This window comes from Equus caballus, chromosome 4, assembly GCF_041296265.1.
Source record: "Equus caballus isolate H_3958 breed thoroughbred chromosome 4, TB-T2T, whole genome shotgun sequence".
In the NCBI taxonomy this organism is placed as follows: Eukaryota; Metazoa; Chordata; class Mammalia; order Perissodactyla; family Equidae; genus Equus; species Equus caballus.
Window position 1 is genome coordinate 107,358,925 of NC_091687.1, and position 14,540 is coordinate 107,373,464.

The window sequence follows — 14,540 nt, forward strand, 5'->3', positions numbered from 1 at the left end:
GAGATGCTCCTACAAGCTGATCATGAGTTCATTTTAAGACCTGTGAACTTCAAGGTGCCATTGCAACATCCAAGTGTAAAGACTGATGGGCAGGTGGCAATACAGATGTGGCCTCCAGGTGAGGTGTGGCCAGGTAGAGGGAGTAAGAATCATAGGCGTTCCCTGGAGCAGCAGCCCTCGGGAATGTGCGTCTGAGGAGTGAGACGACAGAGGAAGAGCTTACATAGAGAAGAGCCAGAGGAGACCCAACCGTTCTGGATGAAGAGGAGAGGGTGTTTAAGAAGTGGGGGATAGTGGGGCTGGCCCCGTGGCCGAGCGGTTAAGTTCGCGCGCTCCGCTGCAGGCGGCCCAGTGTTTCGTTGGTTCGAATCCTGGGCGCGGACATGACACTGCTCATCAAACCACGCTGAGGCAGCGTCCCACATACCACAACTAGAAGGACCCACAACAAAGAATATACAACTATGTACCCGGGGGGTTTGGGGAGAAAAAGGAAAAAATAAAATCTTTAAAAAAAAAAAAGAAGTGGGGGATAGCCAAGGCAGGGTGAGATGACCATGGCCACACCCTCAAGGAGCCTGCCTACTAGTGTGCGATACAAGACAACCACATTAGGAGGAAAGTTGCCTTCCAAGGGGGCACACAATATTAGTGAGCAAGATGGGATCATACCTTCTGTTTCCTCCATCCAGCCACCCACACAAACCCTGCTCCTTCATTCTCAGCTCCAGCACACAGAGGGGGTTCAGGAGCGCTGGTGCCATCAACTCATCAATATCAACAAGCCTACCACCCAGTACTACTCACCTCCACCAACTTCCTCTTTCCAAGTTGATTTATCTTTTGTTCTTCTTGCCCTCCCTCCTTTATTCCTCTCCTCTCTCTCACGTTGGTTTGGCACAGTGGTCCCCTGGCGGAGAGTGTGTGTGCAACAGGGTAGGGTGTGTGGATGTGCAGTGAAGACACCATCCTGAACCAGTTTTTCTTCCTTTTTCTCTTACAGGTTGCGAATTACAGACTCTGCGGTGGTGAACTTTGCCCAGTTCTACCAGGAGTGCAAGAAGGCGAGAAAGTTGAAAAACAACGCCCAATTCCCTTGAAACTAGAGTCTCCCGCCCCCTCCATCTTGACACACAGAGTGCTAGAGATATGGGACCCAAGCTAGGTTGGCCAGCAAAACTGTGAAATCAGCAAAAACTGGCCTCCCTCCCCCACGTCATGCCCATAACCCTGTTACAGAGCCCGTCCAGAGGGCCCAGAACAGTTAGGGTGCACAAGTCTCTCCTGTATCAAATCACTGTGTAAACTTAAGTCACCAGAAGACGTCCTGGTGGGCGGGGGAGGGATGGTTAGGTTTTAAGAAGAAACAGGAAAGGGGCGATGTTTAACCAGTGAGGTTGTGGGGGACACGGACAGAAGGAGACCGTTTTGTGCCATGGGTGCTCATACCGCATGCCACACAAATAGCCACAATTCCACCTGCTGGAAAGGACGACCCTGCTGGAGCCTCTGTGTGGGGCCTCAAGAAAGTCAGGCGGGTGCTGGGTTTCTATTTGGGGTGACGAAAAAGTTCTGTAACTAGATAGTGGTAATAGTGGCATAACACTGTGATTGTACCTAATGCCACCGAATTGTACACTTTAAAGTGATTACAGTGGTAAGTTTTATGTTATGTGTATTTACCGTACACATAACATAACATATTGTTGCACAAAACATATCGTGCCATTAAAAAAAGAAGGCTTTATAGGCTCAATACTATTACTACTACTGGTAATGTTTGGAGGACAATTATCAGAGAATTAAAATTATTGTTTGGAGAGTAATACATGACCATATGCCCTTAGAACCCTGTATATACACATGTCCCAGACTGTCAGTGTTGTCGGGGTCCACAGAGGATGGGATCAGCATTAGATGTCAGAGAGAGTCCCCTAGTCTCTGAGCAAGGGTCTGGAGCCAGGCTGAGCTGGACCACTGGGCTCAGGTGAGCCACACTCCCCACATTCTCTCATTCATAGGATGACATTCTCTCAATCTGCGCCAAGGGATCACTGTTCATTCCAATCAGGGTCAAGATTTAAGAGGAAGCGGGCTTAGAAAATCACATCTCCTTCTCATGCCAAGAAAGTCTCCTTTGTTCTGGCCACTCCTGGCCGTTGCCTCTACTGCTGTTCCCCGAAGTCAGGAGTCACGCCCTCTGAGCAAGAGAGTTGCCACTCAGAGACTGACCTTGGGGCACAGAAGGAGGTCCAGAGTGTGGACATGCTTATGGCTCTCCGAGGTCACCCCACATCTGCGACTGGAATGTCTGGGCCTTTCCTGGGTGTCTGACCAGGGCAGTGTTAAAGACATGGCTATTCTATAATATGAAAACCAGCTGGTAAACATCCCATCCTCCTAAATTTTTACTTTATCGCCCCAACAGACTCTTCCTAGCAGCTTCAGAGAAATGTCAGAGACTAACTAGACAAAGAAAAAGGAGTTTTTTAAACAGCTTTCAGAATGTGCTAGCTTTGACTTACTTCCATGTCTGGCCAAGATGGAGTAATAGGGATTGGATTAACCCTCCTGCCTCCTACCTTAAACAACCAAAAACAAACACAGAAAATATATGAAGCAATAGTTTGCAAGACATTGGACAACAGGCCATGAAGGAGAGTAATTCCTGAGAGACGGAGGGAAAAACAAGGTGAGCCTTGCAGTTGGGCCAGCTCACTGCTCTGAGAGCATTTCCAGACCACAGAGCAGGGAGGGGGAACCCAAGTGGAGCCCAACGGACTCCCTGAGTTGAGGAAATAGCTGAGTGTTCAGGAAGAACAAAGTGCCTGGAGTTGGCAGGATAGAGTATCGGAGAGGAGAGACCCCTGGAGATCCACGGAAGGTCCCTCTCTGGTATGCAGCTGGAGACTGATCAACACATGCATGTGAGGAAACTACTCAAGAGGGGAGAAGGAGTAGAGGTAACTGCCCCCCCCCCCCCCACAGGCTGAGAGTAGTGCAGGCAAGGACACGAAAACCGTTACTATAACTGTAGCCCATGTGCTCAAAAGGTGATATAGAAGAACGGAAGACATCAAAGGGTCCCAACTGAATTTTACAGATGAAAACAATGTCTGGCATTCAACAAAAACAACGCAGAATGGGATTAACAGCAGATTAGGCAGGACAGAATAAAATCGTAGTAAACTTGAAGACAGCAGTAGAAACTATCCAAAATGAAAAACAGAGAAAAAAGAATTTTCCAAGTGAAAAGAGCATCAGTGAGCTGTGGGATAACTTCAAGCAGCCTAATATATAAGTAATTAAAGTCCTTGAAGAAGAGAAAAGAAAGTAACGGAAAAAATATTTGAAGAAATAATGGCTGAAAGTTTCCAAATTTGGTGACAATTACAAATCCACAGACCCAAGTAACTCACCAAGCACAAGCACAGGAAACACAAAAGACACAAGCTCCACCAAGAATATGTAAGCTGAATAGTCCTGCAACTATTCTAAAAATTGAATTTGTAGTTAAAATCTTTCCACAAAGAAAACTCAAGGCCCAGATGTCTTTAGTGGATAATTTTACCAAACATTTAAGGAAGAAATAATGCCAGTTCTCCACAAATTCTTCTAGAAAATTGAAGAGGAGGGAATATTTCTCAATTCATTCCATGAGGCTAGTATTACTCTGATACCAAAATCAAAGCCATTATAAGAAAAGAAAATTTCACGCCAATATTTGTTATGAGCATAGATGAAAAATTCTAAACAAAACTTAAGCAACTGAGTTCAGCAATATATAAAAACCACAAAACGTCATGACAAACGAGATTTATCCCAGGAATTCAAGGTTGGCTTAACATTCAAAAATCAATGTTTGGCATGAGAGAGACACATACATCAGTGGAAAAGAGTTGAGACCCCAGAAATAAACCCACACATCTGTGGTCAATTCATTTTCAACAATGGTGCCAAGACAATTTAATGAGAGAAAGATAAATGTTTTCAAAAACTGATGCTGGGACAACATGCAAAAGAATGAATTTAGACCCCCTATCTCACACCACCTAGAGAAATTAACTCAAAATGGCTCAAAGACCTAAATGTAAGAGGTAAAATTATAAAACTCTTGAAGAGGGCTGGCCCAGTGGCCGAGTGGTTAAGTTCGCGTGCTCCGCTACAGGCAGCCCAGTGTTTCGTTGGTTCGAATCCTGGGTGTGGACATGGCACTGCTCATCAAACCACGCTGAGGCAGCGTCCCACATGCCACAACTAGAAGGAGCCACAATGAAGAATATACAACTACATACTCGGGGGCTTTGGGGAGAAAAAGGAAAAAAAGAATAATAAAAAAATAAAATAAAATAAAACTCTTGAAGAAAACATAGGTATAAATTTTCATGACATTGGATTAGGCAATAATTTCTTAGATATGACACCTAAAGCATAAGCAAACAAATGAAACAGAAAAATTGGACTTCATTAAAATTAAAAACTTTTGTGCTTAAAGTACACTTTCAAGAGAGTGAAAAACCAATCACAGAATGGGAGAAAATATTTGTAAATCATATCTCTGATAAGATTTTAGTATCCAGAATTATTTGAAAAACTCAACAATAAAAAGACAAATAACCCAATTTAAAAGTGGGCAAAGGGGGCTGGCCCCATGGCCAAGCAGTTAAGTTCATGCGCTCCACTGCAGGCGGCCCAGTGTTTTGTTGGTTCGAATCCTGGGCGCGGACATGGCACTGCTCATCAAACCATGCTGAGGCAGCGTCCCACATGCCACAACTAGAAGGACCCACAACGAAGAATATACAACTATGTACCAGGGGGCTTTGGGGAGAAAAAGGAAAAAAAAATAAAATCTTTAAAATGGAGCTCTTTCTGTCAAAAAATAAAAAATAAAAAAAATAAAAATGGGCAAAGGATTTGAATAGACATTTCTTCAAGAAGATTACAAATAACCAATTAGCACATGAAAAGATGCCCTACATCACTAGTCATTATAGAAATGCAAATTAAACCCACAATGAGATACCAGGACACACCTATTAGAATGGCTAAAATGAACAAGTCTGGTCCTTCCAAGAATTCTTGCTGGCAAGAATATGGAACATCTAGAACTTTCACATACATTTGGTGAGAATATAAAATGGTATAATCACTTCGGAAAACAGTTTGGCAGATTCTCAAAGAGTTAAACATACACCTACCATATGACTCATCCATTCCTGTTTCTCCAAGAGAAATGAAAGGCTGTGTCCATATGAAGACTCACACATGAATAACACCCTTATTTTCAATAGTCACAACCTGGAAAGAACCCAAACATCCTGTCAAGAGTGTCGCTTGCCTACTCCATGGTATTGCTGCCTTGGCATCCAGTTTGTTGGCCAAGTGGCCTGCAGGGACCGTCCTTGGGCTGCTGTTCCAGGGGTGCCTCCTTCCGTCAGGGTCCTGGTCTGATCCCTTCTACCCTCTCCACCCCTAGCACAGGGTCCCTCCCGTTACCCTACAGAGAGATACTTCACAACTCCTCTTGAAGTGCAATTACTGAGTTTCCATTTGCTGTTAAGGAAAAAGAAACGCTTTTTCCCCACGTTCCAGATTTCAGCCTTAACGAGGCAGAGGGAGGCGTATTTGGTTCACAGAGCTCTTCCCCAGCGTCCTGACTTTTCACTGTGCCAGCAGCGGCCATCTTTGGTTGTGGTTTCAGGCCAACTCTGCTACCTCCTCTTGCAAGCAATTACCTAAAACTAACCCACCTACCCATTGTAATCTACCGTTTGGCTGCCCAATGCTCGCGTGCAAACACCCTTCTTCCCATGGTTACAGTTCCAAAAATGCCCCTGCTCTACAGTGACTACCCCATGTGACCCACACATGCACAGAGACAGGCCTCTCTTCACCCTCCTGAGTCTACAAATCAAGGGGGTCTTTAGCAGGTTGCTTACCGATTTAACTTCTGGAGATCTCTGTTAATCACCAACAGCCCGAGATCTTGGAAGGTGAGAGTGCTCCCTGGGAACTGAGCCCCACTCCTGCCCTGAGACCCACTATCAGGGCCCTACCCGCTGTTCCTCCCACAGTGAGTGCTCCCAGTTCCCAGGGCTCCTTCACCCTCTCTGAGCTCCAAGACCCATTTCCATCACCAACACTCCCATTAGCATTTCATGACAGCCAGTAAGGCCATTTTAAGGTTTCTGGAACTTCCATCACCGATTTATTCCTGTGGCAAGGGTGAGGGAAGGGAGTTGAGCAGGTCCTCTCAGGGTACATTCCCAGGGGATGGGTGGGGTGGGTACACGTGGATGGATCCAACTCAGCATTCAGATGCAGAATCGTGTTCTTCTCTCTTGGTCAAGTACCCTCAAAATCCATTCCCATGTTCTCCAGAATTCTAATAATGTAAATTAGTGAACTCTGGGAATTTCTCTGGGTGTTTCTTTCCTTACTGCATCTCTGTCTCTAGTCTAAGCCATACAAGCTGAAATCCTGTTATTAGGCAAGCAGCCATGAGGGGCGGGGCGTGGAGGAAACTGCCAACTTTCTCCTTCAAGGGAGAAGCATCTTCCTCAGCCGAGTGGGGAGTGGTTCAAAGGATTTGATGGATTGGGGATTCTCTGAGTCCTCCAAATCCTCCCCAATATCCCCATTCCAGTGGTTGGGGGTTTTATTCTTTTCTTGTTAGTGCTTTAAATTTCACATAAAAGCTCTCTAAGAAGTTTGCGGATATAATTGGTGTTTTATTCAGCAACCTATAGAATGAGTCTCCAAACTTTGTTTCCAATGAAATTTTAGCCTTGAGATGAACTTTATGAGATTTAATCTTGATGCAGATCCAAATATCCAGTGTTGTAGAAACAAATATCCACGGTGGCGTCTCCACTCTGCATCCTTTTTGAATAGTTTCACAACAGCAACTGTACAAATAGCCCTCCAAAACTTTGCCTCAGTGGGCACCTGGTCCTGGCTGGCCACAGAGGGCAACTTGACTAGTCACTTTGTCACTCTCTACCACTGGTGGCTCTTTCCATCTATATTTGCTGCCTCGGGCTGCTGCAACAGTGCACCACAAACTGAATGGTGTTGACAACAGAAAGGTGTTGTCTCACAGTCCTAGAGGCTGGAAGTCCAAGATTAAGGTGTCAGTAGAGTTGGTTCCTTCTGAGGGCTATGAGGAAGAATACGTTCCAGGCCTCTGTCGTTGCTTCTGGTGGTTTGCTGGCTTGTAGAAACATCACCTCAATCTCTGCCTTCATCTTCAAGTGGCCTTCTCCCTGTGTGTGTGTCTGTGTCCAAATTGACGTTTCTTATAAGGACACCAGTCATGTTGGATTTGGGACTCACCCTACTCCACTATGACCTTGCTATGGATCAAATTGTGTCTCCCCAAATTCATCTGTTGAGGCCCTAACCTCCAATGAGACTGTATTTGGAGATGGGGTCTTTAGGAGGTAAGTAAGGTTAAACAAGGTCGTAAGGGCAGGGTCCGAATTGATAGGATTGGTGGCTTTATAAGAAGAGGAAGAGACAGAGAGCCTGCTCTTTCACAGCCGTGTGAGGACACAGCAAGAAGGCAGGGCCATCTATCAGGAACCGAATTGGCAGCACCTTGATCTTGGATTTCCCAGCCTACAGAAGGTGAGAAAACAACCTTCTACTGTTTAAGCACACAGTCTGTTATTCTGTTATGGCAGCCTGAGCAGACTAACATAGACCTCGTCCTAACTTAGCTAATCACATCTGCAAGCACCCAAAGAAGGCCACACTCTGAGATGCTGGGGCTCAGAACTTCAACATACACACTTGGAGGGGACACAATTTAACACCGTTCATCCTAGAATATCAACAGGAGTTTAACTACTGTTAAATTACAAAGATAATTATCTTTGACAGTAAGTTTTAAGGACTCAGTGAACTGCAGGAGTTTGTTGGGGAGCAAATGATGTTGTGATGGTACCTGAGTGAAGGATAGGCTGGCAATTGGAGATTCAAGAAGCACCGCGCACCTGAGGGTCATACTCGCAATGCCACGGGTCACAGACAAGCCCTCAGGGCACGGAGGAGGGCATGATACCCACGCTGGTGAACGTGAGGTCAGAGTGGTCTCTCCTCAACCACATGGTGCCCCAAGTACCGCTGGTCAGTAGATTGGAGCACATCAGACGATGCCAAGAGGCCACAGATGATACTGAATCAAATATTTTCTCTCCTTTCTATGCAGACATCACACGATTAGCTCACTTTCCACTGGGGAGAAAAGATGCTCTAAAGAGTTATAGAACCTTTGCTGTGCTCTTTACCCTTATGTCTCAAATTTGGACAAACTGGGAAGAGGATGGCTCCTTTGCATAAATAAACTGTTTGATGATAGACTGTGGATTGAAAAAAAACTCCATCTGTCTTAGTACTGTGCTTCCAACTGCAAGTTCCTAACAGTTCACCAGACAATGAAGTACAGGGCTTGGCAGACATCAGGAACTACCTGTTTGCTTGCTTTTTTGTTATCAGTTAGGAATGCTCTCAGTTGCAAGTAATAGAAAACCTGACTGAGAGTGACGAAACAAATAGGGGTTCATTCCTCTGACATAACAAGCAAGTGAGTGCTGACTTTGGCTTAGCAGCTCAGTGAGCTTGGAGGAAGCATTTCCTTGATTCTCTCTGCTTTTCTCTCCTGATTACAAGAAGGCTGCCTGAGTTCCTGGTATCACATCTTTACTCAAGGCAGGAAGCCAGGGGAAAGGGCCTATTTATCAAGAAAGTAAAAGCTTTTTGAGAAGTCCTTCTAACAGCCTTCGGCTTTCATCTCATGGGCCAGGGCTGTGTCCCATGGCTGTGTCTGGGCACAGGAGGCTGGAAAGAGAGGAGTAGTAGGCTCTCCCAGGCGCATTACTGAAGGCAGGCAAGCGGAGACAACTGGGCTTCGTTAGCTGGTCCACAATGTCCACCACGCCTCCTTAGTTCTTTGTTTGTTCACACCATGAGGTAGTGTAGTGTTTTCCAAACTGGAGAATTGTGACCCACTGGGGCTTGTGAAGTTAATTTAGTGGGTTTCTGACCAGCACTGTTTTCAAGTAAAATAAGATAGAAAATATTGATGTTCAACTGTCTGCTGAGGGTAAGGCGTGTGCTGTGACGGCATTTTCACTTGTGTGTATAATGCCCCGTGGGCAAGTCTGGGAAAGCTCTGCTGTGGGCCCCGGGCAGGGGTCGGTGCAGGCGCTGGTGGCGGCTGGCCGGGGGCACTTTGTGTGTCTTTTGCCACTTATGGGGCAACTGTGGGCAAGTTACAATAACATTTTAAGTCTATTTCTTCAACAAGAATAACATCCCCCCTTCATTCTACGTACAAATGGTTTAACACAGCGTTTGGGGCATGCTAAATGTTCAATAAATGTTAGCTGAGATGTTGTTATTGGTATTTACTGATAACCAAGTCTTACCAGGCCCTGATTTAACAGCCCGATTAGATTCGTTTAGAATTAGCTAAAGGTTCCTACGCACATAAGTGATGTGAAAATCTTCTGCCCCACAGAAAGTTTACTTTGGCACAGTGCCACTGGCCTAGCCCTGTGGGATGTTATTAGCAGAAATCCTAGGAAACTGGCTATTTTCTTTGCAGGAGGGATATGCTGGGGATGCAGTTCGTGAAGTCAGCGTGGGTCCCGAGGATCCAGGGAAGAATGTTCTCTCTGGCCCGAGTCCCAGGAATTGCTGTGCGCCTCCTGGGAGGCTGGTTTCTTTTTATCTTTTGGCCTCTGCCTCGGGAACCCATCCTGCTCCTCCGCTTGCTTTGGCCCAATCGGGAGCCCTTCTCAAAGTCCCGGGGCGAAGAATCAGGACTTTGTGCTGCGTGTAATATTATGGATGCTCACCTTCCCCTGGCCTCACCTTTCTTTCTTCCACCTTTTTCCAAATCCCAAAGATTTCTTCATATACTTTTTAAATTTTATTTTTGAGTAAGATGGACGCTCCCTGGCCTTGGCGTCCAGCCCCCCATGAGGTGTAAAGTGTGGCACTCGAGCGCCCCCTCCCTGTGTGGAGGGCTGCTTCCATCTCTGGAGGCCCCTCTCTCCGTGGCCAGCGGTCTCATACCGTGGGCAGCGCCACTCCTGCTGCCCTCTCCAGCCATGTGGTTCGGGAAGCCTACCCGCCTCGGGCAGCCTGGGCACAGCTGAGAAGTGGACACATTGCCCTGCTCCCCATGCCTGGCGCCCGGGGCAGCCTCCCCAATCCTCTACGGGAAAGGAACCCAGGAGACAACCATCTCAGCCCCAAACTGTGGGCTGTCCGCCCTGGGTGTTGGGGGATGGGCAGGGCGCATGGACAGGGTGTGGTTCGGTCTTCCTGTCCACTCCTCTAACTTTGATCTCCCAACCCGAGCAGTCCTACACAATGGCCAGAACATCTGGTAGAACACAGACCCTCCCACGTGGTGGCTGGCTCACTCTGCCCCTGCCGCCCCCCCCCCCCCCCCCCCCCCCCCCCCCCCCGGGTGTTGAGTCCTGGGGGACTCGGGACAGGCATGGACCAGGAGGAAGATTATCACCTCTGACTGCTCAGCCTGCTCCCCTCACACACCCTGAGCAAGGGGCTGGTCTCAGCTTCCAGCATGGACGTCTCCAAACCCGCAGGCCCCTCTGGGGATGCACCCACAGTCCCCCTCCCGGCTCCTCTCACACGGAGCTGATGCCAAGAAGCAAAGTCAGTTGGACTCCTCAGAATGTTTTCAATCCTTGATTCCAAAGAGGGGCTTAGCCATAGGCTGCAGGGAGGCCAAGAGCCTGTTCACAAGGATGCTCATTTTACAGGTCCAGGCTTCATACCACGCAACGCCAGTTACTCCCTCCAGCGTCACTGGGCTGCCCCGAGACATTTGTGTGGCTGAGCTGGGTTGGGGCTCAGCAAGTCAGGGTTCAGCCCCATCCTCACCCTGTGGAAGGATGTCACCTTGTGCCCTTTCCTCCGCTGTCTGGGCACAGCATTCGGTGGGGAACCAAATGAGATCAATGAGAAAACCACAGATTCTTCAGATAAGGGGGAGGTGCCATCAGATAAGTCCCATAGGGTCTCCAGGATCCAGGAGGGTCTTCCAAACCCAAATGACCTCCCAGCAGCCCTCAGCACCCCAGCGACAAGGAGTTAAATTTTTTTTTTTATTGTAGGAAAATATACAGAAATAAGACTGACCATCCGAACCACTTTTTGGCACACAGTGCAGCGGCATCGAGCTCATTCACATTGTTGTGCAACCGTCACCACCATTATCTCCAGAACTTTTTCATCTTCCCAAACTGAAACTGTGGAGCTGAATTTTTTAAATGTTCTCATTCAATAGGTTTTTATTGAAAATCTGCTGTGGTTTCTGAGGGGAACAAAGATATGGAAGGCACTGAAGGGATTCCTCCCGGTGGGGTGAAGGCGGAGACACAGCAGAGAATGTAGGGAGCCCCCAAGGGCCAGGGGGGCAGCTGGGCTCACCTGGAGGGGACAGGGGCAGGGAGCTCCCCCCAGGAGGAAAAGGGCCTGCCATCTGCTGGTGGGGACACACACACACACACACACACACACACACACACACACACACGTGCAGGCGTTTCAAAGGGCATGTTTTCCCTGTGTTGGACTGGGCCGGATAACCAGTGTGTGTGGTTCCCAGGCAGCAGCGGGCCGGCGGGCAGGAGGACGCAGGGCTGAAGACAGAGGGGTGGCTCAGCGAAAGCCCCTACTCTCCAAACCACAGAGGGAAGACGGAAATCTGTGAGGCATGTGGGATTTTTCAGAAGGTGCTGGCCCACGGTCCACAGACCCCCTGGCCCAACTTCAGACAAATTACAAGCCTGCCCACAAACACTTTGGTGGGAATCTTGTTTTTCTTCTTTCAGACAGAAAGCAGATTTGCTGACAGATTAGGGAACAGGGGGCTGGGGTGAGGGAGAGGTCACGCAGGAGCACAAGCCTATCAGTGAAGCATTAAATCACCAGTTAATGAGGTGCCGCTACTCCTCAGTGGCCGCTGGGAGAGAGGACAAGTTCAAGAGAAACCTCTGGAACGCTTGTAACGGCTGCGAGGCCTGGCTCCTCCCCTGGCTACTGGGGAGCTGGACTGAGCTCCTGGCCCGTGGCGGGTGGGGGGGGGGCCTTCCTTCATCAGCCATTCTCGTGTAATCCCAAGGAAAGCGTGCTGTTATCCTCACTGTACAGCTGGGGAAACTGAGGCATGGAGCAGTGACTTGTCCGAGGTCACTTCCTAGTGAGTACTAGAGAGAGGAGCAGGGTGGAGCCGAGTCGGAATGCAGACCCCGAACTCCCCAGGCAATGCAGCCATTCCTGCTCCCCCAGCGCTCCAGGTGACTTGGAGCTCCTGACCGACTACTAATAAGTCATCTTCACACGGCTCTGTGGAGGCTCAGGATTGCCCACCCCAAATGTGTCTCTTCGCCTTGCCCTGATTATATTTAAGAACAAAAGACTCTGAGAGAAACTTTGACCTTCCCCCTGACTACATAAAAGAAATTTAAAATAAAGGCCTATCCCCGGGACAAGCCATCACCATAGCTAACTCTAACAGTAGACTTCAAGGGTCCTTGCTAAGCCCACTCTTATCAAAGTTCTGTCTACCAAACATTTGCTTTTCCATTTCCATATGAATTGCCTTCCTCCCCTTTGAAGTCCCAACCACCACCTTTGTCTTTAGCTGAGGATGGTATTTAAGGTGAGAGCTTCTGCCATTTTGGAGATTTGCTCAGTTTTCCTGAGTCTCTCCCATGTATACATGTTATAAAGCTTTGTTTAATTTTCTCCTGTTTTTCTGTCTCTTGTCAGTTTAATTTGTAGCCCAGCCAGAAGGACCTAGAGTGGGTAGAGGAAATGTCTTCCCTAGCAGCCGCTTCTCATGGGTTACTGGTTTGGCTTGCTCAACTGTATACCGTTGGAACAACAGATATGCCTGCATTCATTTCACAGAGCAGGAAACTGAGGCCTGAGGCTGTTTGTTTGTGTTATAGGCAGAAATGTGCCCCCACCCCAAAATTCATATGTTGAAGTCCTAACCTTTAGAACCTCAGAATGTGACTGCATGTGGAAGCAGGGTCTTTAAAGGTGTAATTAAGTTAAAATGAGGGAGCTGGGATGTCATCTAACTCATGTTAGACTCTACTCACGTTAGACTCTAGTCTAACATGACGGGGGTCCTTATAAGAAGGGGTGAGGACAGACATATGTAGAGGGAAGACCATGTGAGGATACAGGGAGAAGATGGCCGTCCACGTACCAATGAGAGAGGCCTCAGGGGAAATCCTGCCGACACCCTGATCTTGGACTTCTGGCCTCTGGAACTGTGAGAGAATAAACTTCTGTCGTCTAAGCCCCGAGTCGTGGTGTTTGTTAGAGCAGCCCAAGCTGACTAATACACCTTGCTCTCAGTTCACACTGATGTGAGTGGAGAAGGCAGGTCTGGCTTCTCCCTACGATCCTTGATCCAGGGTAAGGGCGCCTGGATCCCTTCCTCATAGGTCACAGGGAGTTTGAATGAGGTGGTACAGCGGACAATGCTTTGAGCAAGCAATTGCTACTGGGTGGGGTACTATTATTTTAATCACTGTAAAATATACCTATACATGCAAATGTGTGGTGCAGTGTAGGAGAGAGGTTGGGAGCAAAGGGATCAGCTAGACCTCGGTTTGAATCCTGACTGCTGCGTGAGCTTGGACAAGCTGCTTAACCTGTCTGTGTCTAGCTCTCCTCATTTGTAGTGGTGATAATCAGCGTATCACAATCTTGGTGTTATTGTACATAATAAGTAAAATTACATAGGTTCCACTAGTACGGAGCCTGGCATAAAGTCAGTGCATAAAATAAATGCTTAATGGTATCATCCTCAACCACAGGCAAGGGGTGTGAGATCTTAGAGGCCCGAGGCCAGCTGGACCTGCTGATCCCCCTTTCTCAGACCTGGCATGGAGGTTTGAGGGGCCATGGGTCACGAAAGACCAGCTGCACAGGGACAGGGTCCTGGCCTTGGGCAGGGCCTCCCACATGTGGGGACAGCGTGGCTGAGCTCACACAGGAAGCTCTCCATTCCTGAACAGACTGGCAGAGAAAAGGAAAACAAGAGCACAACTTTAAACTAACGCTCTTGCCGACTCAGACACAGTGACGGTACGTTTAAACGTCAGTTTGCTCCGGGCTTAGAGATTTGAACAGGTTTGCTGTTGGTTTTGTGGCGGTTTCTTTCAGTTCTTGCTCCGAACCTTCTCGTGGAGGAGGTTTGGATGGAGGGAGCCGCTGCACCTGGCAGTCCTCAGATCCCGCGGGCTTCCAGAGCACCCTTCCCTGGGTCGGACTGAGGGGCAGTGGGGGTACAGGGCAACCTTTGTGGCCCCCATTTACAAGTGGCAGAAGAGCAGCCAGCACAGCTCCAGCAGTGTAGACGGTCGCCCAGTGGTGTAATTTCTCTGCTTGGGAGGGTCCCACAGCAGACTCACGGGGCCCCACACCTCTGCCTCTCAGCTCGTGGCGGTGGCCATAGTCCAGGGTGAACTGGGGAG